Source organism: Podarcis vaucheri (assembly GCF_965113315.1).
Source record: "Podarcis vaucheri genome assembly, chromosome: 2".
NCBI lineage: Eukaryota > Metazoa > Chordata > Lepidosauria > Squamata > Lacertidae > Podarcis > Podarcis vaucheri.
Window position 1 is genome coordinate 16,510,071 of NC_138760.1, and position 27,299 is coordinate 16,537,369.

Below are 27,299 nucleotides of genomic sequence, written 5' to 3' on the forward strand. Positions count from 1 at the left end.
GGAGCAGATAAGGTACACACACATACCAACACCATTTCTCTCTGTGCACAAGAAATATACAGTGGTACCTCGGGTTACATACACTTCAGGTTACATACGCTTCAGGTTACACACTCCGCTAACCCAGAAATTGTGCTTCAGGTTAAGAACTTTGCTTCAGGATAAGAACAGAAATCGTGCTCCGGCGGCACGGCAGCAGCAGGAAGCCCCATTAGCTAAAGTGGTGCTTCAGGTTAAGAACAGTTTCAGGCACGGCCAAAAGGTCTTAAAGAAGGATAGAACGTTTTTTATGTATGCTACCACTGCAGCAAGAATTCTGATCGCCAAATATTGGAAGACTCAAGATTTGCCCACGCTGGAAGAGTGGCAAACGCAACTGATTGACTACATGGAGTTGGCCGAAATGACTGCCAGAATCCGAGACCTGGGAGAAGAAGCAATGGAGGAGGACTGGAAAAAATTTAAGAATTATTTGCAAAAATTTTATAAGTTATATGAACTATAAAATGACGCATAATTTGAAATGCTAGCCCCAGCAATGAGAGTGTAATATTTATGAAATTGGATAACAATATTGAAGGAATCAAAGTTTAAATGTTAAAAAGGATAATATGTTTTGTTTTCAGAGTAAATGGACAATAAGGGATTTAAACTTAAACTGCAATTGAAAGTACCAAAGAAACACATGAAACAAGGTTACAATTTGCTGATAAATTTATTGTTAAGAATGCATTGTGCGGGAGATGTGGGGAAGTCCGATAGAAAGTTGAAATAAGCTGTTGAAGGGTTATGACTTTTTTATCTTCTTTTTATTTCTTTTCTTTTTTCTTCTTCTGTTTTCTGTCTGTGCCTGAAAAAATGCAATAAAAACTATTTAAAAAAAAAAAGAACAGTTTCAGGCATAGCTGTCAACTTACAGATTTGAAAATAAGGGATCAGCAGCCAAAATAAGGGATTTCAGTCAACCAGCAGCCAAACAAAGCCTCAAGTGGTGGTTCCCATAGCGCAGCAACCCGGCAAAAGGGATGCAGCAAGGAAAACTACCGTCAACTCTCTGCTGGGAAGTGCTGAGCAAAGGTGAGTCCCCAGGCAACGCGGCCGATTTGATCGGCACAAGGCACGCAAGCTCCACCCCCCAGTCGTTCTTAGACTCCTTACTGGGTGAGCAACACAGCCAAGCAACACAGTTGGAGCCTCCCTCCTCCCTGGCCGGCAGGGAGGGAGGGAGAGGAGCTGTTTCCTTTGAAACCCGGGAAATTTAAGGGACATCATCAATAAGGGACAGCAGCGGGACATGGCGCTGGGATAAGGGACTGTCCCGCCAAATAAGGGACACTTGACAGCTATGGTTTCAGGTTAAGTATGGACCTCCAGAACGAATTAAGTACTTAACCAGAGGTACCACTGTACGCTGTAAGATAGCTGCCCGTGGAATATCCTTGAATCTGTGAACGCTTGGAAGACCTGCTTATGGTGGGAACTGCAGCAGTTCAGCTCTCAGATAACTCCTTCATGCGAAATCCAGAACAAGTTAACTGAGACTTTGCTTTTCCCCACCCCGAAAAAGGACCATTGGCAGATTTCCCACCAAATACCACCCCCCCATTTCCCATTTTATTTACTTATTTTGTGGTCGCCCCTGTTTTGCATGCTCCCTTCCAGTAACTCCGGCAGCCAAGCTGGTGCCACACGTATTGATCTGCTTTCCTTTGGATCACATAAGTGGGGCCGAGAGGGGGGAATCTTGTCATCTGGGCATCCCAGGGCCTCCCTACATACTGCTCAGGCTTGCCCCCCCCCCCGAGAGGTCACTTTGGTGCTGCCAAAGCAGCAAAAGCAACTCAGGAGGCAGCCGTTACGAGTTAGCCGTCTCTGCAGCCACAGCAAGTGCTGTGAATTGGTTTGACTTCCTCATCCCTGGAGGCGTACTCCATTGTCTCTCGAGACAGGCGGATGCCAACAACAGGTAGCTACTGTTTTCTCCCCTATGGTGTTCCAGAATAATGCTATTTACATTGGTTTTTGAACGCCTCCGTAGCACAACATTTCGGAACTCGAACACCGTTTCCGTTTTGATTTTTCCGTATTGAGGCTTCAGTTTTGAGGCTTCTGTTTTCAGTTTTCGAACGTTTCAGAACTCGAAAGGACTTCCAGAATGGATTACGTTCGAAAATCGAGGTACCACTGTACTACCACCCTTTTGCTCTTCCTCTTTCTCTCCCCACTCCCCTAATTGTTCTCTGCTGCACCGTTGGCACACTTATTTTCCATAAACTGCTTTATTACAACCAAGCGGTACATAAATCTTGTGAAATAACTACGTTGCGAAACAAATATTTCAAGCTCCTTGGGGCAAGGATCTGCCTTTTTGCACTGATGGTGTAACAACTTCGCCGTTTTTCTGAACCTTAATCCGTACATGTTCACTCCTTGTGTTCTAGGCTTACAGACACTGAATGAGTGTTTGGAGAGAAAACGTAAGGAAACCACTGTAGCTGTTTCTTTACCTACATTGTAGGGTAGCCGTGTTGGTCTGCCATAGTCAAAATAAAAAAATTCCTTCCTGTAGCACCTTAAAGACCAACTAAGTTAGTTCTTGGTATAAGCTTTCGTGTGCATGCACACTTCTTCAGATACACATCTGAAAAATATCTGAAGAAGTGTGCATGCACACGAAAGCTTATACCAAGAACTAACTTAGTTGGTCTTTAAGGTGCTACAGGAAGGAATTTTTTTACATTGTAGGGTAATTGTGCCCCTTTACCTACATTGTAGGGTAATTGCGAGGCCCTGAAATGTCCTCTCACGGAAGGCTGTGCAAAAGGTGAACGTGCCAACTGGGCTGATTTCCTGAGCAAAAAAAAGATCTTCTCTCTTCCATTACATTTATGAGGCCATAGGGAAACCCCCGTCAATGCACACATTATATTTCATTATGCAAATATAAAAATCTTCCGGGTTTGTTGCCTGTGAATGTTGGCAGGTATGAAGGGGAATTAATAGAAATGAGGAAGTGGTTCTCACCAATGAAGTATATTCTGGATTCCTTGCCACCCCTCACCCTACACTGTATTTTAAAAAACGAACCATAAACCCACACAGGGTTTTGAAGCAGCTGCAAGAATTTGCAAGGCGTAGGCTTGTTTTGCATTTATTCCACCATCTTGCCCTTGGGTTTCTGCTGTGAGCATTTCTTACCTAAGGTCTTGTGCAAGCATTCATTGCTTCCATGAGATGTAATTGCCTTTTGGCATTCTGCGAGATCGGCTTTGCCAGAACAGTGTTGCATCTCAAATCCGTGGCTCATGCGTTACTCCTCTGCAGGTTAACTGACCACCCTTTAATAAGGAATTGAATTAATTCAGATCTGTATGCTAGGCAAATGTGTTCTGAGATGACTTTATTTGGAAATCAGCACAACAAAGGTAGCTGAACAGCCTCTGATATAGGTAGAAAAGAGGTACCAGAGCTATAACAACAACAACAACAACAACAACAACAACAACAACAACAATTATTTATTTATACCCCACCCATCTGTCTGAATTTCCCCAGCCACTCTGGGCAGCTTCCAATCGAGTGTTGAAAACAATACAGCATTAAATATTAAAAACTTCCCTAAACAGGGCTGCCTTCAGATGTCTTTTAAAGATAGCTGCTTATTTCCTTCACATCTGAAGGGAGGGCGTTCCACAGGGTGGGCGCCACTACCGAGAAGGCCCTCTGTCTGGTTCCCTGTAACCTCACTTCTCGCAATGAAGGAACTGCCAGAAGGCCCTCAGCACTGGATCTCAGTTTCCGGGCAGAATGATGGGGGTGGAGATGCTCCTTCAGGTGTACAGGACCAAGGCCGTTTAGGGCTTCAAAGGTCAGCACCAACACTTTGAATTGTGCTCGGAAACGTACTGGGAGCCAATGCAGATCTCTCAGGACCGGTGTTATGTGGTCCCGGTGGCCACTCCCAGTCACCAGTCTAGCTGCCACATTCTGGATTAATTGCAGTCTCCAGGTCACCTTCAAAGGTAGCCCCACACAGAGTGCTTTCTAGTAGTCCAAGCGAGAGATAACTAGAGCATACACCACTCTGGCAAGACAGTCCGCAGGCATGTAGGGTCTCAGCCTGCATACCAGATAGAGCTGGTAGACAGCCGCCCTGGACACAGAATTAACCTGCGCCTCCATGGACAGCTGTAACTCCCAGGCTGCGCACCTGGTTCTTCAGGGGCACAGTTACCCCATTCAGGACCAGGGAGTCTCCCACACCCTCCCGCCCCCTGTCCCCCAAAAACAGTACTTCTGTCTTGTCAGGATTCAACCTCAATCTGTTAGCCACCATCCATCCCCCAACAATCCCCATTGTGTGTGCGCCTTTTCTGTATATTGTAAGGACTGGTGCAAATCCAGCTCGACTCTCCACATAAGACTACCCTGTGTGATCCAGTTCAGCAAAAGCCAGGACGTTCTGTACTGGGAGTGGGAGGCAACGTTTGCTTTCATTGTAACAGCACCCCAAAGCACAGCAATGCCATTTCCACATAGTGGTGAATGGTCTCCATTCAGTTATGTGAAAGACAGTGAAGAGGTACACATAGAAACACTCCTGGGGTGTGGCTAAGCCAGCACTCTGTGTAAACACTAGTTAGGAGCACGAGCTGAACGTTAGAATCTCTTTTTTGCAACCTGATCCTCTATTCAGAAGGCACACTGATTTTATTTAAGCTTCCTTTGAGATTACAGTCTTAGTCAAGCTAGAGTGTGACAAAATGAAAATGTTGTGTGTGTGTGTGTGTGCGCGCGCGCGTACATCAGAGGTTGAGGGCCACTTTCCCTTCTGGGGAACCTCCTAGGGACCATGGGCCAGTGTTAGGGTTGCCATGTGTCCTCTTTTTCCAGGACATGTCCTCTTTTTCAAGGGATGAAATTTGAGACAAACTGCATTTATTTGCTTTGAATGGCCATCATAGCGTCCTCTCTTTTTTTGCTCTTCAAAATATGGCAACCCTATGATGCAAAAGTGGCCTCTTGGACCATGCCCTTGGCCGGAGCCTAATCTGTATCAGAACGCTGCAAGGAGGCTGTATTCTGCTGGAAAGACAGTATATTACAACTCAGCTGGTAAGATGCTTCTGGGACAACCGCAAGCTGGACGTGATAGAATTTGCCATTGTCTGTTGCTTCTCCCCAGGCTGATACGTTTAAGGTCATCTCCTCCTTGGAAGGTAATGGAACAAGTCACCATACAGCCCTGTAAGAGTCTGGTAGCCTTTGAGGAGCTGGCTGCGTATTTCTCCAAGAAGGTGTGGTCTCTGCTGGGTCGTGACCAAAAGACTCTGTACAGGGGTGCAAAAGTGGACAGAGCGATTAATGTAAATTTAACTTTGTACGGTAGGCTAATTTCTTTTCTTTTTTTGAAATAGTTTTTATTTGATTTTACAAGTATAAGATTATAACAATACCAAATACATATCACTATTCAGAGATTTCTCCGAATCTCTAGGCTTCCCACCTTCCCCTCCATTGGTCCTATTATCAACCTCTTCAACTGCGTATTATTTCCTCATCCTAATCTTATGTCTCTCCATTTTGTCCATAATAATTTCTGCATGACAGTGGTACCTCTGGTTGTGAACAGGATCCGTTCTGGAGGCCCGTTGGCAACATGAGCAGAACGCAACCCACGTCTGCGCATCTGCGCACGCAGGGGTCATGATTCACTGCTTCTGCACATTCGTGTGATGTCATTTTGCATGTCTGCGCATGCGCAAGTGGTGAAACCTGGAAGTAACCCTTTCCAGTACTTCTGGGTTGCCTCAGGATGCAACCTGAAAATGCTCAACCTGAAGCAAACGTAACCTGAAGTATGACTGTACATGTGTTTTTTTGTTTTGTTTTTTAAATATTTATTAAAGGTTTTAAACAATATAACACCAAACATATAAAACACCATCACCAAAATGAAAATGAAAATACACACAGAGCAAAAGAAATACAGCGTAATTAAATTTCAAAAACCAGATTTCCATAACCTTCTTTTCAGACCCCCTCACATCTCCCTTTCCTGCGTTCCCGTTTACAAAGTCATGTTCAGCAAAACTTCACCTTCTCTCAAATCTTGTTTTAATTTGTTCCTTTCAGATATTATCTCTCCAATTTTACCCTTTGTTGTCAAATATATAAGTATTTAAACTTGACATAATATTAATCAAATTTCATCTTTGTTCTTATAGTTCAGTTATTTTCATACTTCTTTCTACTAAGTTACTAATGCCAAGTTATCTTTCTATCCTGCATCATTCTAACATTCATACAATTTACAGTACTTTTGCAAATAGTCCTTAAATTTCTTCCAGTCCTCTTCCACTGTCTCTTCTCCCAGGTTTTGGATTCTGCCAGTCATTTCTAACAATTCCATGTAGTCTATCAGTTGTATCTGCCATTCTTCCAGAGTGGGCTATGACTGTACATGTGTTATTGCAATCCTGCTAATGTTTTCATCTGCTTACAGTGGTCTCTCAAGAAAATTGAAATTTCCCCCCATTCTTTATGAAAGTTTTGGTCTTCTTGGTTCCTGAGCTTTCCGGTCAGTTTTGCCATTTTGGCATAGTCCAACAGCTTAGTTTGCCATTTTTCTCTGGTAGGGACTTTGTCTTCTTTCCATCTCTGGGCAATGGTAGGCTCATTTCTTCACACACTCCTCTCTGTCCTCCAGTCAGAAGAGCAAGACGCATCCGAGTTGAAGGACACATTCAGACCAGCACCAGGGTTTGAAGTAGGGCTGCCTAGGGACAGTCTGGAGGGCTAGATAAAGAGGCCCCTGCACCAGAGGTCCCCACCCCCGGATATGCATAGCTAAGTCACCCTGAGATGATACCATGAAATAGAACTGAACTTGGCTGGCTAAAATAGATCTCCTGTCACACCAGCCACCTTACGCAAACAAGAAAACTGGCCCCCTTCCATTGAGTCTGCTGTTGTTGGTCCTCCTTGCTTGCCTCCGGCACTTACAAATGATGTAATGGGCTTGCCTTGTACGACAAAAAAACTAATAATTATGATTAACATCAGACAATTATCTTGGACCAAAGTGTCTTTCAAAATAGGCCTATCTCATTATGCTACTTATTCTTATTCTTTTTAAAACAGCTCAACAAGGTTCTAGTATTCCTGTCATCCCTGATTGGCTATACAGTGGTACCTCGGGTTACATACGCTTCAGGTTACAGACGCTTCAGGTTACAGACTCAGCTAACCCAGAAATCGTACCTCGGGTTAAGAACTTTGCTTCAGGATGAGAACAGAAATCGTGCTCCGGCGGCGCAGTGGCAGCAGGAGGCCCCATTAGCTAAAGTGGTTCTTCAGGTTAAGAACAGTTTCAGGTTAAGAACAGACCTCTGGAACGAATTAAGTACTTAACCCGAGGTACCACTGTACTGGTTGGGGCTTATGGGAGTTGGAACCCCAACACCACCTGCAGGGTCACAGGCTCTCTGATCCTAGTCAGCAATGAAATAAAACCTCAGGCACAATTTCTTTTTGGAAGGGAACCATCCACGAAAAGCCAGCTATGAATTTGGCTCTGTTAGCAGGAGAAGGTAGCAAGGCAGGTCATTCCGTAACATTTCAGCGGCTGAAAACAGAAGGATGTTGGGTGATATTCTTTTTTCTTTTCTTTTAAAAGATATTTCATGGTGTTTGAGCAAGGTCTGAGAAAACATGCCTGCAATGAGGCCTAAGCCAGAAGCCACATTAAAAAAAGAAAAAAGAAAACAAGCCCTCCAGAATATAATTTTGGAAAGCCTCAACATATTTTTGGAGGCAGGCTCAGCTCGTGGTTTTGGAATATTTGAGAACAGCCGTGCTGCAGATGAGGGTTGTTTTCATTGGGATTTCGTGGTAGCTCCAATTCTGTATTCAGCTTTAAAGTGTATGAGCCTATAGGAATTCCCCATATAACCCGTGACGGTATGCCTCTATATCTGCCTGCTAACCCCAGCGCTCCCAAACTCCAGCATCAAATTAGAGACCAAGTGTCAAGGATATAGGAGTGCAATAGGCTCCGGCAGAGCAGAGGTGGTGTGAATTCACATCGAGAAATGTTTTGGAAAATAAATGATTGGCATGGATCCTGGGCATTTGCTAGGTGGCATTTGTTAGGTGAGATTTTAACTTTGCCACTTCCTACCTTGCAACATTCCCCCCACATCCCCCAAAGCATGCTCAACCTCATCAGAACCATTTGGGGTGTGGTAGAATTCCTGTGCCGAAAATATATTCTGCATGCACAAACTCATACATTATACCTTGGATCCCGAACGCCTTGCGAGTCAAACGTTTTGGCTCCCGAATGCTGCAAACCCAGAAGTGACTGTTCCAGTTTGCAAAAGTTCTTTGGAACCCGAATATCTGACGTGGCTTCCGTGGCTTCTGATTGGCTGCAGGAGCTTCCTGCTGGTTTCCGAACATTTTGGAAAGTCGAACGGACTTCCAGAATGGATTCCGTTTGCCTTCTGAAGGTCGACGGTTCGAATCCCCATGACGAAGTGAGTTCCTGTTGCTCGGTCCCTGCTCCTGCCAACCTAGCAGTTCAAAAGCACATCAAAGTGCAAGTAGATAAATAGGTACCGCTCCGGGGAGAAGGTAAACGGCGTTTCTGTGCCCTGCTCTGGTTCGCCAGAAGCAGCTTAATAATGCTGGCCACATGACCTGGAAGCTGTATGCCGGCTCGCTCGGCCAATAAAGCGAGATGAGTGCCGCAACCCCAGAGTCGGTCACAACTAGACCTAATGGTCAGGGGTCCCTTTACCTTTATCCCACCAAGGAACTCAAGATAGCATACATAGCAACTCCCCGTTTTATCTCCACAACACCCCTGTGAATTATTTTAGGCCGAGAGATAATGTGATGGCCTGGGATTCCGATTCGGAGGATGAAACAGAGGAATCCCAGCCTGCACAGGAGTCCCCGCCTCCAGGGCCGGCTGAACTGGGGCAAGGCCTAGATGCTGAGGAGCCTGCACCTGTGGCAGTGCATCAGGAGCTGGCCCCAGGTGAAGCCCTTCTGGCCCCAGAGGGGCTTGATGACTCCGTGGCCACAGGTGAGCCTCCTCCAGGGCCCAGTAACCCTTCGGCCTCTCCTGATCTGCAGAGGCTTAGGGCAGGGAGGCGAAGGGAACTGGTTGCCCCCAGGAGGAGTGCTCGCCTTAAGGCCAGAGGAGGCGGGGCTCCTGGGGGTCGGGACCGCCCCTGACCTTGGAAGAGGATAAAAGCCCAGTCAGGCCGGCCCCAGGTTGCGGGAGCAACGTTGTTGTTGGCTACGGACCTTCCTGTGTTCTTGATCCCTGCTCGGCCTCCTGTTCCTGACTATCCGGTACGCCTGTCCCCTGCTCGGCTTCCTGTTCCTGACTATCCAGTACTCCTGTTCCCTGCTCGGCCTCCTGTTCCCGACCATCCGGCGTTCCTGTTACCTACTCAGCCTTCTGTTCCAGCGTTCCTGTTCCCCGCCCGGCTCTCTGCATCGGACCTCGCCCCTCTTCGTGTGGACTCTGCTACACTCACGGTACCTTACCCCCGGGACCAGCACAGATAATGAATGACTCAGGGTCACCCAGTGGACTTCACGAGTGAGAATTTAAACCTGAGCAGGCTTGGTGGCTACCGTCGTCCCTTCGTTGCTGCCCCAACCTCCTCTCCAGTTGCAATACTGCTTCCACTTCCTCCATCCACATTGCAGGCGTTACCACGACTTCCTCTTCTCCTTCTCAGCCGTGTGCCATCTGTCTGCCAATAGCAGGGTGGGATGACAACAGAGATGAGATGGAGCTGTCCAACACCCATTGAGATTGGTGTGTGCTTGTGTTAGAAAGACACACAAAAACCCCACCCACTTCAATGCCCTGTCCTACACCTGTATAGTACCAGTTACCGTATTTTTCGCTCTATAACACGCACCAGACCATAACACGCACATAGTTTTTAGAGGAGGAAAACTAGAAAAAAAATATTCTAAGTGGGGAGGGAAGGAAAAGCACTGAAGGGACAAGGAGCACGCCTGGGGTGGGTGGAGAAGGATGCTGCTAATAATGAAGAAGAGGGGTATAAGAGGAGAAGGAACACGCTTGGGGTGGGTGGAGAAGGATGCTGTTAATAATGCAAAACAAAAAAATTCCTTCCAGTAGCACCTTAAAGACCAACAGTTAATAATGCAGAAGAGGGGTATAAGAGGAGAAGGCTCCTCTCCTCTCCCACTTTGCTCCTTTAGGCATTTGCTCCATAACACGCACAGACATTTCCCCTTACTTTCTAGGAGGACAAAAGTGAGTGTTATGGTGCAAAAAATACGGTACTTGTCATCAAGGTCCACTCCACACCATGCATTTAAAACACAAGGCTTCCCCACAAGAAACTTGGGAACTGTAGGATGCTAGAACCAAGTATGCTAGAATTGTAGCTCAGTGAGAGGAGACTACAGTTCCCATAATTCTTGGGGGGGGGAGAGCTGTGTGTTTTAAATATGCATTTAATATCTTTTAATTGTATGGTGTGGGTGTGACTCAGCTCTGCTTGCTCTCAAACACAAATCAGCCTAGGAACTCTGTGTATTGCAGTAATGTTTTAACACATGATTTCTATTAGCTTTCCTGTGTCAAGGGAACCTAACTCCTGTGTTGAAAAAAGGGGGTGACCTTTCTAGATCGGGGGAAGGAGAAAAGTAGCTAGTGAGATATTTCTGGGTGATTTGCAGTAGATCAGCCAGGTTTCTGTTTAATGTGCACAAATTTGCAAAACATTTGTCTCTCACTAATATAATACATTTCGTTTGCCATTTTCACTAATTATGACACTTTGCCCTAATATACCCTAATTTTTGTACAGCTTACTTGGCTGGAGAGCTGTGTTGCAAAATTTGGAGATGTGCCAGTTTCAAAGAATGGGTGTGTTTCGATTAGTGTATTGTGCAAAGTAGGTACGTTTTCTTTTAAATGTGAACAGAATGGAATTTCTTCCCCAATCCCTGTGGCAGCTGAGGCAAGGCAACAGAGTGGAAAGAGCACTTGTCTGAAAGCTTCCAGAGATGTTAGGTCAGCTGAGCATCCTTGAACTTGCAGTGCACCCTGAACTAGGAATCAGGCCATAAGCCAAGGACGGGGAATCTGTGACCCTCCACATGTGGTTGCACTCCATCTCCCATCAGCTCCAGCAAGCATAGTCAACGGCCAAGGATGGTGGGAGCTGGAGCCCAGCAACATCCCTGCAAAGGGATATCAGATGGGGATTCAGACCATGACCTAGACAAGCAAGAAACATAAGTCATAGGCCAGAGTCTTAAAACCTTCCTGGGCAGATTTATCCATTGGTCAATGAAGAGACTCTTGTTTATCTATCCTCAGCCATCTTGCCTTGTCTTCACCGTCACCCAACTTGACATAAACTTCATGGAGGATCCGTTATCCATGACGGCAATGTTGTACCTCCACTGTCAGAGGGAGTATGTCTCTGAATACCATTTGCTGGGAATCACATACCTGAACTTACCTTTCACGTGATGGTCACCTCTCCAACAATACCCGCTTTTGTATTCTTCCATGTTGCCACCCACAAAAGAAATGCCTGTGTTATGTTTCAGTTTAAGTGCATGTTTATGTTACTACCTTTTCATTGGTACTTAATTGAAAAAAATCAATACACAATTTTTTTAAAAAAAAAAACCAATGGGGAGTGTGCATTCAAGTCCTGCTCATAGGCATGTGCAGAGGGTGTGTGTGGTTGCGTTGTATGGAGTGGCAACTCAGCCCCCTCTGCTGCCAGGATCCTCCTGAGGACGAATCACGGTTGTCCACAGTTATGACCTTTAGAAAAAAAAGTTTACAGCCATCAACGCTCAACCCTTCCCACCACGACCCACAAAATTTAGGAGATGTGGTGTTGTGGTTTAGTCATTTAGTTGTGTCCGACTCTTCGTGACCCCATGGACCAGAGCACGCCAGGCACTTTTGTCTTCCACCGTCTCCCACAGCTTGGTCAAGCTCATGCTGGTAGCTTTGAGAACACTATCCAACCATCTTGTCCTCTGTCATCCCCTCCTCCTTGTGCCCTCCATCTTTCCCCACATCAGGGTCTTTTCCAGGGAGTCTTCTCTTCTCATGAGGTAACCAAAGTACTGGAGCCTCAGCTTCAGGATCTGTCCTTCCAGTGAGCACTCAGGGCTGATTTCCTTCAGAATGGATTGGTTTGATCTTCTTGCAGTCCATGGGACTCTCAAGAGACTCCTCCAACAACTTAATTCAAAAGCATCAATTTTTTGGCGATCAGCCTTCTTTATGGTCCAGCTCTCACTTCCAGAGATGTGGTAGGTATATAGAAATCTCTCACATTTGGGCAGTCAAACCACAGAAGCCACAGAGCTGGAAAGTCAAGTTATAGTTTGATGGGGAAAAAATAATGTATGAGTATGCATTCAATAAATGTTCACCTTAAAAAAATATCTAGAATGAAATGTGCTTTGGATGCCTCTAGCCTTGCTTGGGGGCTTCTCATGGGCATCTGTTTAGCCATAGGATGTTGGATGAGATCAGTCTTTGGCCTGATCCAGCAAGCTGTTCTTAACTGGGACTGAAAGTAAGCAACAAACTAGTCCCTGATATATTGCTTTCTGCAATATATCTTCTTACTGCTCTGATCCAGTTTCCTCCCCTTCTTCCTTTGAGCCATACTCATGCATGTGGCATGAGCTCAGCCTAGAGGAGCAGCAAAGTCTTTCTTGTCTCTCATTTAAAATAAAATGCAAAAATTGACAGCTCACTTTATCATCTCAGTGTCTCCAGACCTTTCCCTCCCCGCCCCATATGCAAAGCAGAGAGAGGTTTGGCGGAGGACAGCCAGAGCTAACACACAATGTGCCTGCAAAAAAAAGAGAGCAAAGGCATCTGCCATCAATTGCCTCCATGGATGGGAAAACAAGAAATCTGCTCTCTTGACACCGGACCTGTAGGGGAAATCACAAAAATATACACCGCCGAGGGTTTTCTTTTCTCAAGGCTCATCCAACCGCATGTTTATGAGCAGAAAGGGACTACTTAGAATAACACCAAGTAGCATTATAAACATGCAAACTCATAATAAGCAACCAGATGCAATTTTCACCAGCATGTGAAAGTACCGCAATATTGTTTCCCCTTCAATACACAGAGCCAGTCTACGCAAATAATCAGCCATAAATACATACAAAAAAAGAGAGTTATATACGGCCTCCTCGAGGGCAAGGCCGTTCACTATAAATGTGAAGCTCCTTGCGGAGATCACCAGGGTGGAAAGAAGACTGTCAGCCATGCTAAAACTTCTTGCAAAGATCTGTGCCAGAGGGGTGGGGGTGGGTGGGGGGACATCCCATGTCTCCTTGCTAATCGTGGAATGAGATGGCAGCTGCTAGGAGCCTGTGCAGTTCTGACATCTGCTGGAGAGAACCAGAGCTTCCCAGCCATATGTCATAAACCCAATAGGTCTGGACACTAATGGGGAGTCGCTTTTTCCTCAAGCTCTCAACCGAGGTCACTTTTCCTGCTGTTCCTGGGGTGCTCTGTTAATTCTACCATTCCACATGAAGCAAAAGCAAAACATTCTTCCCCTGGAAGAGAACCCCTGCCTCCTAAATATATATATATGCAGATCTGAACAAATGAGCTTGTTTCACACAGTTTGAATTGCTATAACCCTGATTAGTTTTGCAGGGTTTTGTTTTTTTTAATAACAATAAAATGTAAGACCTTTTGATCTGCAGGATTTGGGATTAAAGGGAATAAGGTTTATGAAACTAGGAAGATTTGCAAGGGGGAACCAAAAGTTGTGGATAAGCGATTGGGTAAAGTGAAGAGGACCCAGCCCACAAAAGGCAAAGCAATGGACATCTTTATTGTAAGGTTGGGGGAACTGTGGTCCTCCAGATATTGTTGGACACAAATTTCCATCAATCCCAACTAGCATGGCCAACGATCAGGGGTGTCAAGACCTATGTAGAGGGCCATAGCTTCCCCATCCCTAGCCTAAAAAGTTAAAATGGGGAGGGGATCCATTCTGGAATACATTTAGGGGTGGCAGCTGGGGGAGTGAAAATGCACTTCAGATAGAACAGATCTGTTCATAGGAGATACAAAAAAGACTGAAATGGAATTGGCACTGGCACTGCCAGGAAGAGGAGGGGAATTAATGCTTTGATCTAAAGGAAAGAGCCAGTACTTTATACTGGATTTCTGTTAGCAACAAAATCCCAGAACAGAGCAGAACTTTCTGACCCAAAGTATGTGCCATGAAAATTTGAATTTTCATGATTTTGCGTTCTGTAAGGTAAAGGGACCCCTGACCATTAGGTCCAGTCGTGACAGACTCTGGGGTTGCGGCACTCATCTCGCTTTATTGGCTGAGGGAGCTGACATTTGTCCGCAGATAGTTTTTCCGGGTCACGTGGCCAGCATGACTAAGCCGCTTCTGGCAAACCAGAGCAGCGCACGGAAACGCAGTTTACCTTCCCGCCGGAGCAGTACCTATTTAACAATTTGCACTTTGACGTGCTTTCAAACTGCTAGGTTGGCAGGAGCAGGGACCGAGGAACAGGAGCTCACCCCATCACGGGGATTTGAACCACTGACCTTCTGATCGGCAAGTCCTAGGCTCTGTAGCTATTGATTAAAAACAAACAAACTTCGGTTCTCACCTGGTTAAGATTGCCAGATTTAAACTGGAGAACATTCATGCACCCTCTGCATCAGGGGGAGTCAATGTAGTGCCCTCCAGATGTTGTGGACTACAGGTCCCATGATCCCTGATCCTTGGCCATGACAGCTGGGGCTGATGGGAACTGCAATCCACAGAATCTGGAGGGTGCCATATTTGCTCCCGCCTGTTCTGAATTTTCCAATGCCATAAGAGGTAAAGTGGCCATGGCCTCTCCTGTCCCTCCCCTCCCTAGCACTGTCATTTACCCTTCTCTGCAGGCTGTAATAACTGATGGGGTCTTCAGGTGTGCCATACATCAAGCTGGTGGTGCTATGTTTGTGTGTGTATGTAGCAACTGGGAAGCAACAGGCAATGGAATCTGTGACTGCCTTGTCCCCTGATGCATTGAAAGATTTAATGGTGTATAGCTGTTTCCCGGCTTTGAAACGTATTGCCTAGAATATACACAACCTTGAATATGACATGATGAATAGATGTGGGAAGAGCCATTCAGCTCAGAGAAGTGTGGTGTTCCCAGAGAGATCCAAGGATGCTTTGAAGGCTCCAAAGAACAGGGGAAGAACAGGCTTTTGATCTACACTGGAAAATTCTGAGATAATTCAGCCCAAGTCCTATGCCTATGGTCAGTGGCGTAGTGTGGGGGGTGCAGGGGGGGCCGGCCGCAACGGGCACAACATCTGGGGGTTAGGGTTAGGCGGCGCAAATCCACGGGTTAGGGGGCGCAAATTACTTGCCTTGCCCCGGGTGCTGACAACCCACGCTACGCCACTGCCTATGGTAGCCAATGTGATTCACTCCAGATGCTTTTGGACTCGAATTCCCATCAGCCTGAGCCAGCATGGGCACTGGACAATGATGGGAATTGTAGTCTGTAATATCTGTAGGGCACCATGTTGGTTTCCTCTTCCCCACACGGAATGCATCCCATCTCTCAAATGTAGGCCATTTATCCTTTCTGTTTTGGGATTTCTTACTGCTACTGTTCAGATGAGGGGATCCACCCTGAGAGAATGGAGAGGTGTGTGTTGCTAAGCTGGGAATTGGTCCTGGAGTCCAAAGCCTCTGGCTCGAACCCCTTGCCTTTCCATTGTCCCCTGGGCCATCTGCCTGGGGCAACTGTTGCTGCACATGTTTCCTTCCACAGTTTCAGCTGGTGATGCAAGGAAATTGCATCCTCCTTGTCGGGAGAACATGCAGGCCTGGGCAGCGGATGAGACAAGAGAACGATAAAAGCTGGATATTGCTCTGGTGTAGAATCTTGGAAGTTTTTTTGTCGTATTTGAAAGATCGTTTCAAGGACGTGAGGGAGAGAGAAAATGAAATAAAAAGTGGCTGGGCGGGTGGAGGGGGGAGAAGAGAAGCAACAACAGGCGGGAAACCAGCTGTGGAACATCTGCATTGTATTAGGAACATGTGGATCCCTTCAGACAAGTTGCACACTTCTGAAGGCTGCGAAATCCACCCCTTTCCAGAGGGTGCAAACATTCACCCCACCCTATCCCAATGCAGGCGACAGCCCAGCTCTATTAAAAGCAGCCGCTGTTATAAGTAGCAGTTGAAAGGGTCTGGATGGGAATTCACCTTACTTAACACGGCTCGATTTAGACTGGGGGTTTGGCAACGCATCTCTACGAGAAACAAGTCTGTTCCCAAACTGATGGTGTAACCGTTGCTAGAAGATGAGAGGATTTGACAGCTGTCTTGTTTTTGTCTGGTTGTGCCAGAAAAATCACTTTTATAATCTGATTATTTAGAATAATGAAATGTCTTTTACTACAGGGAAATGTCACAAAGGGAAAAGGTGCCTGCCTGTATCAGAAATGGCAAAATACAATAGGATGTGCTACTTATTTGTCGTTATAAGGAGGGTGTTTTGTTTTTAAGGATTGGGTCATTCTTTTCCCTGGAAGATGTCAAGAAGCAGTGATTTCAACGATTCCTCAAAGAGGAACGAGATTAAACAATTGTTAGGAAGAGATGCAATGGAAAAGATAGACTCATTTGAATTAATAAGCACAACTAAAGGTTCCTTGATTTCAATAGTTCTGCTCTGTGTAGCAGTAGAATTTGGATATAACTCCTAATGTTTTTTTACTGGGTTCCCTAGGCAAAACAGATCATAGACTATACCATTGCAGAATAGATGCTAGGGATTGATTGTGTGGCTGAATGCTCCTGATATAAAGTGTGTGGGGTTGTACATAGAGAACTAGGTATAGAAGAGAAGGGAAATTTTTGTCTAGTTTCCTTCCTGACATTCTCCTTTTCCAAGTGTGTGTGTATGAATACTAAGTCACAGGGGAGCTTTCAGTCATGCAATCTGCCATTTGCCCCCATAGTACAGTCCAGGAAGGGAGTGACAACAGGGCAAATCATTTGTTTAGAAATTTCCTGAATTTTGTTATGCTCATTCTTAGCATTCAGAGATAATTCCCAATATTTGTGATGTTATCTTTTTTTAAAAAAGAAAAGCAAAGTGTGGTTTAGGTTCAGCACCACTAATCTGACAAGCATATGGTGCCCAACCATTTATTTATCTGTAACCCACATAATTTGGCGGAATCCTGGGTCACACCCCAAAGTGTCCCAAAGTGTCCCCATAGATCTTTCTGAGTGCAAACTACTGGGACATTTCCCAAGGATAATGTATGGGTATATCCATACAACTTCCCCCTTCCAGACATACCACGTGGATACTTAAAACATCAGAGTAGCTTAATGTGCTATGTTAGCCCTGGATGGCAAGCCACTGATCTGCCCAAAGTCCTGATGAAGAGTAATAGGTTGAAGAGTTCTGAGCAAACTTCAAGCAACATGGGTGTGGCGCCCAAATATCAGATTATTTATTAGTCCATAGCTGAACAGCTTGATGTGATTATCAAAACACTGTAACTTCCCACAGCCACGTATTGGCTTCTGCAATAGCACCAGGAATACTCGATCTTTAATATTTAATAATACTTAGCATTTAGATAGGGCATTTCAAGTGTTCACATCCATTATGTCAATAATCTTTACAACAGCCCTTAAGGCATGAGCAGTGTTACATCTCAGCAACTCTGTGAAGTAGGTTAGAAATGAGAAAGAGTGACTGCCTTAAGCTCACCTGATGAGCTTCATGGCTGGATGGCCTCACCAATATGTGCTAAATACTGTATAAACTAAGCTGGTGCCCTTTCTTACCTGCCCCCCCCCCCGATGATGTTGGACTACAACTCCCATTATCCATGACAATTGGGCACACTGGTTGAGGCTGTTGGGAGTTGTAGTCCAACAACATCTGGAGGACAGCAGTTTGGAGGTGGCTGATTTAACATCCATGAACACCACCCCAGTCCCCCCCCTTTAGTCCACCACAAAAAAATTGGAGGTTATTCTGACCCGCAAAAACAACACACTCCTGCCACAGGTAAAACAAGAGCAATCAGCTCTGCCTGTTAGCTAGCTCCTTTAACTCAGAAAGGATGTTAAAGGCATAAAAACTGTTGTGATTCTAGTTGCTAATCATGTGTCATGTGCCCATCACCACTCACTCACACATCATCCCTCTTCGTACATCTGGGTTGAACCTTCATGCCCTAGTATACCTGAAGGAGCGTCACCACCCCCATCGTTCTGCCCGGACACTGAGGTCCAGCTTCGAGGGCCTTCTGGCAGTTCCCTCACTGCGAGAAGCCAAGTTACAGGGGACCTGACAGAGGGCCTTCTTGGTAGTGGAATCTGCCCTGTGGAACGCCCTCCCACTAGATGTCAAAGAAAAAAACAACTACCAGACTTTTAGAAGACATCGGAAGGCAGCCCTGCTTAGGGAAGCTTTTAATGTTTAATAGAGTATTGTACAGTGGTACCTTGGGTTACAGACGCTTCAGGTTACAGACTCTGCTAACCCAGAAATCGTACCTCGGGTTAAGAACTTTGCTACAGGATAAGAACAGAAATCGTGCTCCGGTGGCACAGCGGCAGCGGGAGGCCCCATTAAGCTAAAGTGGTGCTTCAGGTTAAGAACAGTTTCAGGTTAAGAACAGACCTCCGGAACGAATTAAGTACTTAACCCGAGGTACCACTGTATTTTAATATTTTGTTTGTAGCCGCCCAGAGTTACTGGGGAGGCCTGGTCAAATGGGCAGGCTATAAATATATTATTATTATTATTATTATTATTATTATTATTATTATTATTATTATTATTATTATTCCCAAGTTCAGAAATAGCCCTAAGCCCAAGCACTTCTCACTTTATTGATCAGCCATGGGGGATTCTGGTAGCCTGAATAGAAAAGTGGGGTGGGAGACACAATAACCAATAAATATGATGGCTAGCAATGGCAGTATCTTGTCAGTAGTGAACACACAGGATTCTCCTGAAGGAGGGGTGGAGAGTGGGCAAAAGCGAGAGAGAGAGGCTCAGTTGCCTTAGCCACTTGCATGGGATTCTCTTGGTGTGGCAATGCAGGCAGAGAAGAAACACAGAGCGATTGTTTGGGGCCTCCAGAAAAAAATGCATCCCTTCTCCCAAGCTTTTCTACCTAGAGCTGCTTGTGAGGTATCCACCTCAGTCTAGTAATTATGAGGGTCATATTAAGGACCAGAGGCGGCACCCGTTGAGATGATCTCATCTGTTGGAATTTTCCATTCTGACGTCAACAGACTTAGCGGCTACTGCGGGATGGGCGTGTAAAGACCTGGTGTCTCAGACCAGCCACAAATATAGAAGCGCAGACCTGGGTGGGGCTCTGAGGGTCATCAAGTTAAACATCCTCTGTCAGGCCTGAACTGCCTTATAACAACAAAGTTGGTTTAGAAGCCTCTTCTAAAAAGCCCTCTGAGGATATCTCACTGCTTCGACAGGCAACTCGCTTCGCTGCCCAGTTGTTCTGCTCTGAGAATTTCAGATGACTTTTGTGCCATTTGATTCCCCCACCCAACCCACACTATTGTATCCAACCCCATAGTGTTTCTTGGGGGGTCCTTAAGGAACAGACAGAAAAATTCCCTGTTTTCCTCAGTGTAGTCTTCTACGCACAAACTGGTGTGAGTGCATTCTTCCAACAGCCTTTGAAAGCCATTCAAAAGTTTGAGTATCTTCTAAGGCTGCAGTAAATATTCTTCTATTTCGATTCTTATGCTGGAGCTCTTGATTTTTCTGGGTGATGGAGAATAAGAAATATATCCTGGAAAGCCCCTCAATTGTGAAAAATGTCATATATGTAAACCTGTTTTTTAGTTCTATTTCCCTTATCAGCTGATGCCTTAACAGCAGTCCCTCCACCCTCTGCAGCTTTCTGATTCTTCCTTCTGGACCAGAGGTTGGGACTATCTTTGTGACCAATTAGGGATCACATAGTGATTGAGATGAAAACATGATGCTTACATAGCCAACCATATCCAACTACAGGATTACGTCAGTGAGGGCAACTAATGTCAGTTGAGAGAGGGGGTAGTTTTTTGGTGAATCAGTCATGTGGGTAGATCCAGCCAATTGGGGACCACACAGTAAATGAGATTATGTGGCCTAGTGATTACATAGTCACGGGGCAAGAGAGGGCAATGTATGCCCAAATACAAATATTTTTATTACACTGAGGACCTTCATATTCACCACTTATTCATCCAAGGTTTCAATGGAAGTGTTGACTAGAACTGGAGCCACTGTGGAATACTTTCTCTTACCCCTTTGACGGTACCTTTTAAACGATCATGGGTGCGTTCATCTTATAACGTTGCCATTTAATCAATTTTTCTTCCGCGTTCACCAGGGAGAGTCTTTTCCGTTGTTTTTGTTTAGGAAAGCATTCGCTGACGATGGAGCCACTTTCTGCACAGATGCTTTTAATTTATGTAGTTGCTTGGCTTGGGAGACTGTTGACTTTATGACTTCTGTTTAATGTGTTGATTGTTTTATATGATGATTTTATGGATGTTATCATTGGTGTGTTGCTTTGGGTGTCATATGTATATATATGCATTTCTATATGTTTGGGGGGTGGGGAATGGGATGTGGAAGTTTCAAAAGGCCAAATTCGATAAATATGCTTGGGGTGCTGAATTTTGCATCCAGTCCAAAACTCTGCATTCTGCAAGGTGCAAACACTGTATTGGGGAGCAGAAGAAAGAGGAAGCGATTGTCCTCCTGCTTGTTGGTTTCCTGGAAGCATCTGGGTTGGCCTCTTTGGTAAGCAGGATGCTAGAAGGAATGGGCTTTTCTTATGTTCTTGTTATTATGGTATTGTTCCTAACAGATTCCTGCCTGTTCTTTCCTTTGCAGGGGTCCCTTCAGATGTCTTTTTTTACTGTGTGCCATGAAGATGGTGCTCATGATATTGGGGCAGTCAAGAGTGCTGACTCCTGGAGGCCATCCCTGATAGAGTGGGATTTAACAGCTCCCGATGCTGCCTGATGAAAACTCTCCTCGCATCTAGAGCATTCCTTGTTTCACCCAGCTGATCTAAGCACTCAGTCCTGCAGTAGCAAGGCTGGGGGCTAAGTGAATCTGACTTGCTTTCTGTGGTGTGATTCCATCCCCTGTGTGGAAAAACAAAGGTGCGTTCCAACATCATTGACTGAGAAGGCTTGCAAAAATACTCATTTTACAAGGAATTATGTTATTTGGCTTATACCTCTAAGGGGCGATGCCCTCCCTGTTCTTCTCCGCCCTTTAGACATGTCTCCCAAAGAGTGAAAATGAAAAAACAACAACACAAAAAACACCCCATAATATTTCATCTCTGACCTACCAGTTTGCAGCCAAGAGAGACAAAATTGCCTTCCATTTGTCTAGGCCAAGAGAACAGAACATTATAAAACCTTTTCAGACTTTGAAAAAGTTACTTTTTAATAGTCACTGTGGGTTCTCATTCCCTGTCTTTTTTTAAACAATCTAAAAAAAAAAAAAGCCCCCCAAATCTCACAATTTAAAGCAGGTGAGGGTAGCCATCTTTCTCTGCCACCCAGCTCCCTTCCTTGAGATTTGGACTGCGAAAAGTCTTTAACCTTCAGATCCCATTGAGTTTCTTCCAAGTTCGTATTTATGCCGCATGTCAAGGAGTGCAGTCTCATACCTCTAGAATGACACCATAAGATCAGTGCACAACCATGCGAGTTCATGTGTTTGCAGTTTACAGCCCTGCACTTCTTCACATCGAATTGCATTTGCCATTTTATTGCTCGTTCACTCAGTTTGGAAAGACCCTTTTGGAACTCTTCATAATCACTTTGTTTCAACCACTCTGAACAGTCTGGTGTCTCAGAAAACGTGTCTGCCTTACTTTGCAAATCTTGCTAAGCAGTTTACAAACCACTTTTTGAGGGACACATGAACCCTCTCTTTTATTGTTTCGCCCCTAGAAATCAGCCCATCTCAGACTTTGGGTACACCAAACCAAGGACCTGTGCTGGGCCCGGGGGTAACCCGTGAAACACGGTCCAGGTCTGGTCCAGAATCCAAAGGTTCTGCTGGGAGACAGTCCGACAGGGCCAAGGCAGGACACAAGGCAGGAAACCAGGCAAGGACAGGTACAGGATCTCAGGCATGATCTGGCATACAGCAATCTCGCTCCTGCAACCTGGGGCAGGGTCCGACAGCCTTTTATCTTTGTTGGGGTAGCGGCCGATCCTGATCCCTCGGCGACTCACCTCTCTGTTTCACCCAAAGGCGAGCACTCCTCCTGCAAGTGAGGTCTCTCCTTCTCTCAGACCTCAGTCTCTGCAGCTCGGGAGACGTCGGTGGGTTACTAGACCCAGGGGCCGCCTCAGCCTCCCCTGACCAAACTGGTAGTGGATCAGCTGTAAGTGATGGCCCAGCTGGAGGCAACGAGGTCATCCCCGCATCTGGAGCCAGGGCAGGCTCAGGCCCCTGACTCGGCCCAGCTGGTGTTTGTTGCAGGGGAACCTGTGCAGACTGGGACTCTTCAGGATCAGGCCCCAGACTTGGTTCAGATGATGCCTGAGGCAAAGGATCCAGTGCAGACTGAGTCTCCTCTGGTTCCAAGCCCAAGCCCGAGTCCCAGGCCATCACAGGACCCTCTCCTCCTTATTGCCTCACCCCAGATGTGCTAAATGTGTGAGGATGAGATTATCCTGTTTTATACTGCAGATGGATGGTTGTCTGTGCACAGGTGAGGATGTGTTTCTGGAGCTCGGGACCCATAAGGCAAACTGAAGCAGCTGGTGCAGGTGGAAGAATCCCAGTGGGGTGGCATCCCACTTCTGCCACCAGAGATGCAGCAGCAGCAGCAGCAACAAGAAGGTTCTGTTGAGAGCTCATGAGATTTTGCAGAGTCCTCACATGATCTCGCAGGGCTCTGTGGGAGAACTTTCTGCTGCTGCCGCTGCTGCCATGTCCCTTCCCTTCTCGTTGCCGCCACGGGCACCTCCCACTCCTCATGTAGAGAAACAGCTGCAGAACTCGGTTTCTGAGTTCTGCAACCACTTTCCCCATGGAGGGCTGTCCCTGAAACCCAGAAGCCACAGCAGCAGCCACACGACCCTGAGAAGCAAGGCTGTGGTGGTGAGGCAGCAAGGGGGCAGCGGCACTGTACTGTTTTGCCTCAGGTGACTGGGAGCAGCCACCGAGACCACATAACACCAGTTCTGAAAGACCTATATTGGCTCCCAGTATTTTTTCCAGGCACAATTCAAAGTGTTGGTGCTGACCTTTAAAGCCCTAAACGGCCTTGGCCCAGTATACCTGAAGGAGCGTCTCCACCTCCATTGTTCTGCCCAGACACTGAGGTCCAACACTGAGGGCCTTCTGGCAGTTCCCTCTCTGCGAGAAGTGAGGTTACAGGGAAACAGGAAGAGGGAGTTCTCCTTAGTGGCGCCCTCCCTGTGGAACGCCCTCCCATCAGACGTCAAGTAAATAAACAACTATCTGAGTTTTAGAAGACATCTGAAGGCAGGACTGTTTAGGGAAGTTTTTAATGATTGATGTTTTATCATGTTTTTAATATTCTGTTGGGGGCCAACCAGAGTGGCTGGGGAAACCCAGCTAGATGGGTGGGGTATAAATAATAAATTCTTCTTCTTCTTCTTGGACAGGCTGCCCCTGCTGGTGATAATTGACTGGCTGTTTCATTTCCAGGAGATGTGGCCTTGGAGTGCACCAATGAGGGAAGCTCTCCATTCTCACCCATTTCTGGGCTATAAATTTAGTCCTGGACTTCAGCATTGTCCTTGACATCTTACCGCCACCCACCCTGTTGCAGAATTCAGCAATCAGCCTGTTGACTGCCCCAGACTTGCCAATTCTGGCATGACTGCATTGGCTGCCAATTACTTTCTGGGCCCATTTCAAAGTGCTGGTAGTGACCTCTCAAAGCCTTGTGCAGCTCAGGATCCCAACTGCTGCCTCTCCCCACATGAAGCGACACAGACCCTGTATTCATCACCCAAGATGCTTCTCTGGTTGCCTCCTCCAAGGGAGAGGTAGAGGGTGGAGACACAAGATTGGGAGCTCTCAGTTGTGCCCGCCACTGGCATGTGAGCCCCCCAAAATGTGTCTGGAGGAGAAGGTTGCCCTCAGGCTGAAGACGTTGCCTCCCTCGCCTGCCTGCCCTATGCAGTGCTAAACTCTGTACACAATAAAAGTTGTGACCACCTAAATGGCTTTTCCTTTGGTCAACCCATTCCTACTCTCCCTCTCCATCCCTGTTCAGTGCTGGGAGCACAAAACTGCACTGAAAGATTCAAACAATATCCAACCTCCTGTGAGCCAGCCAGCGACCGAGTGAGGCCTGTGTATCTGTGCCTAGAAGGACTCATTATCCAGACGGATATTGGGGGTGTTTAAATAGATGCTTTAACTACACTCTAATATCACAGAAGACAAACTGTTTGTTTTCAGGTTTTATCCCCTTCCGTTCCCACACTGAGGAAAGGCCCACTGTGTATGTTATTATGAATGTGATCGACAGAGTTACGGCTGGCACTGTAAAAAAGTAATTACAAATTATGAAGGAATGAATACGGTTGTTACAACATTTGAATGAGGTGCCCCAGCTATGTGTCTTGCAAAGATTTAAAGCCTTCTTCTTTATTTTCTCTATCTATCCATCCATCCTTATTAATATGTACATAAAAGGTAAAGCACTAGCGTATGCTATTAAAATGGCCTTTGAAAAGAAGACCTGTCAGGGTGACACTGTGGTCTACAGTACAGGAGCTATGAATGTATGGTAGCAAAGTATGGTGTTTTCTGTCTTGAGCCAAGAAGCCAATGCTCACACAAACAGTTTACAGTCTTAAGACCAAGAAGAGCTATTCTTCCAAATGCCACATTTTAGGAAACTTCTTTTTTTCATTTATATTTTATTAAATTTCAAAAACTGTTATGCATACACTCCAATACATGGTCATTTTTTCTTTTCTTTTTTCGACTTCCCACCCCATTTCCCATGTTTTTTAAATTATTTCTCCCCCGTGCTGCACCTTATTTTCTTTTATATCATAACAATACAAAAATCTCTTAATTCCTTCTGTTGCTCATAGTTCAAATCCTGCTTGAGAATTCATCATACTATAGTATTTCTTTAAATAATCTGAAAAAGGCTTCTACTCTTCCACAAAGCAGTCATCATTAGGTTTTCTTATTTTTTACTGTTAGCTTTGCCAGTTCTACATACAGTGGTACCTCAGGTTAAGTACTTAATTCGTTCCAGAGGTCCGTTCTTAACCTGAAACTGTTCTTAACCTGAAGCACCACTTTAGCTAATGGGGCCTCCCGCTGCTGCCGCGCCGTCGGAGCCCGATTTCTGTTCTCATCCTGAAGCAAAGTTCTTAACCTGAAGCACTATTTCTGGGTTAGTGGAGTCTGTAACCTGAAGCGTATGTAACCTGAAGCGTATGTAACCTGAGATACCACTGTAGTCCACTTTACTTTTTTCAATCTTCTTTGGTGGGAACTTCTTCCTTCCATTTTTGTGCATGAAGATCCTAGCTGCTGTTTTTACATACATAAAAATTTTAATCAATTAAAAAGCTATTTTAGAATAACTAGCAGCCTCGTACTCAGCATTGCTTGGAAATTCAAAGTAAAAAATCTACTCTACAATTCTATGAGTCTATTATTCCTCTACAAAAGGAAGCCAAGTTATGTGTTCATGTTGCCTCTGGTTGGATTGGGATGGATGTGTTTTTTTCTGGCTACTGAATTTAGAAACTCTGTTTGATAGTTCCCATTGAATCTTTTAAATATATACAAAGTGAGTTGTTTTTATATTTTATTGTGTCATACTGTAATGGGAATTGGGGGTTGGTCGTGCGTAAGTTGCCGCCACTCTCGGTGAGGTTGCCTGCATAAACCTTTCCCTGGCTGGACAGTCCTGATTCCGCGTCTGTCTCAGTCACTGGCAGAATCCGTCAGTGGGCATTTCCTGAACTTCTTCCAACATAAAAGTTCCTTGACAGATAGTCTCCGCCTAGCCTCCCTGCGCGGAAGTCTTCTGCGCAGGGTGGGTGTGGGCAGTGGAGGACCAATGCTCTCCCCGCTGGTCTCGGGCGAAGAGTCCTGGAGCCATCCCTCCGAAACCCGCCACTGCCCGCCTTTCTCCCTGGTGTAACGCTGATTTCCTTCCCCGGTCACTGAGTCCTCTCTTTTCCTGCTGGGACCTTCTCCGGCATCGCTCGGGAGCCCTTCCACCACTCCTGACTGCGATGGCAGTTCCCTGACACATACTATTATAAAAGCTGCTTGGACAACACCTCCCCCAAAGTGTGGAAGTAGAAAAAATTATCCTACTGTCTTTGGTTCTTCACTTCTCAGTTATTTGTCTCTGTACTTCTACCCAAGTCCTGACTCCGAGAGAGGTAACAGTTAAAAAGAACTGTGTGGCGTTGGAAGCAACAGTGTTTATTTCTATGTCCTTTAGGCATCAGATAACTTATCAGGGAAAGATTCTTGGGTGCTCTGTTTTGAGCTATTCTTCCTGGTTGGAAACACAGCTACTGTACAATGATTATAGTAAATGTGATTTCCTAATTGCATGTGAAGACCCCCCAAACCACCCCCAAATGAAGACACAATGGACACAGATTTTAGTTTAAGGTTTTTGGCATTAAATTTTGGCCACAACTTTATTGATTACAGCATGTGAGTGGTTGCTTAGGCATTGGTTCCAGACTACCTGAACCTGCACGGTGGCAGGAACAGGACTGATACTGGGCACCACCATATGTCAGTAAGGGAAAGCATCCTGGGGGAGCGAGAACTCCTTCGATTTCACAGCTCACCCCAGATGCTCCCAGGGGCTCTGGCGTGGCCCTAGCCCCTTGACAGGGTTCGGACAAAAGCAAGGTGATCCCCTAGATTCCTTTAACGGAATTCCCTAGCAGCAGCAATGGAGGGGCAGGCACAGCCACCTATGTCCCCTCCCCAAAACATTGAACCAAATGCCTAACCGCCAACCTTACAAAGTTGTGACGATTTGCTACACAGTAGGCAAAAACCAAGTGGCACCAGCCAATCAGCCAAATGGCAAAATCCCTACTGGGGCCCTGCTCCAAAACAGATGACTCCTAGACAGGCATAGCAAGGCCATAAGAACAACCCTAAATACAGGGAGAGGAGGACGGGTGATC

The 27,299-nt window shown here is 45.8% G+C and overlaps 2 long non-coding RNA genes across 2 annotated transcripts; one reads left to right on the forward strand and one right to left on the reverse strand.

Moving 5' to 3' along the window:
* Positions 1 to 4,362: 4,362 nt before the first annotated feature.
* LOC309526677 lies at positions 4,363 to 25,783 on the forward strand. Its single transcript, XR_014216826.1, has 3 exons — positions 4,363 to 5,115; positions 21,107 to 21,266; positions 23,763 to 25,783. It is a non-coding gene; the product is annotated as an uncharacterized lncRNA (long non-coding RNA).
* On the reverse strand, positions 5,114 to 13,354 carry LOC309526721. Its single transcript, XR_014216879.1, has 3 exons — positions 13,269 to 13,354; positions 9,634 to 9,776; positions 5,114 to 5,330 (listed from the first exon to the last, which is right to left on the reverse strand). It is a non-coding gene; the product is annotated as an uncharacterized lncRNA (long non-coding RNA).
* Positions 25,784 to 27,299: the final 1,516 nt, after the last annotated feature.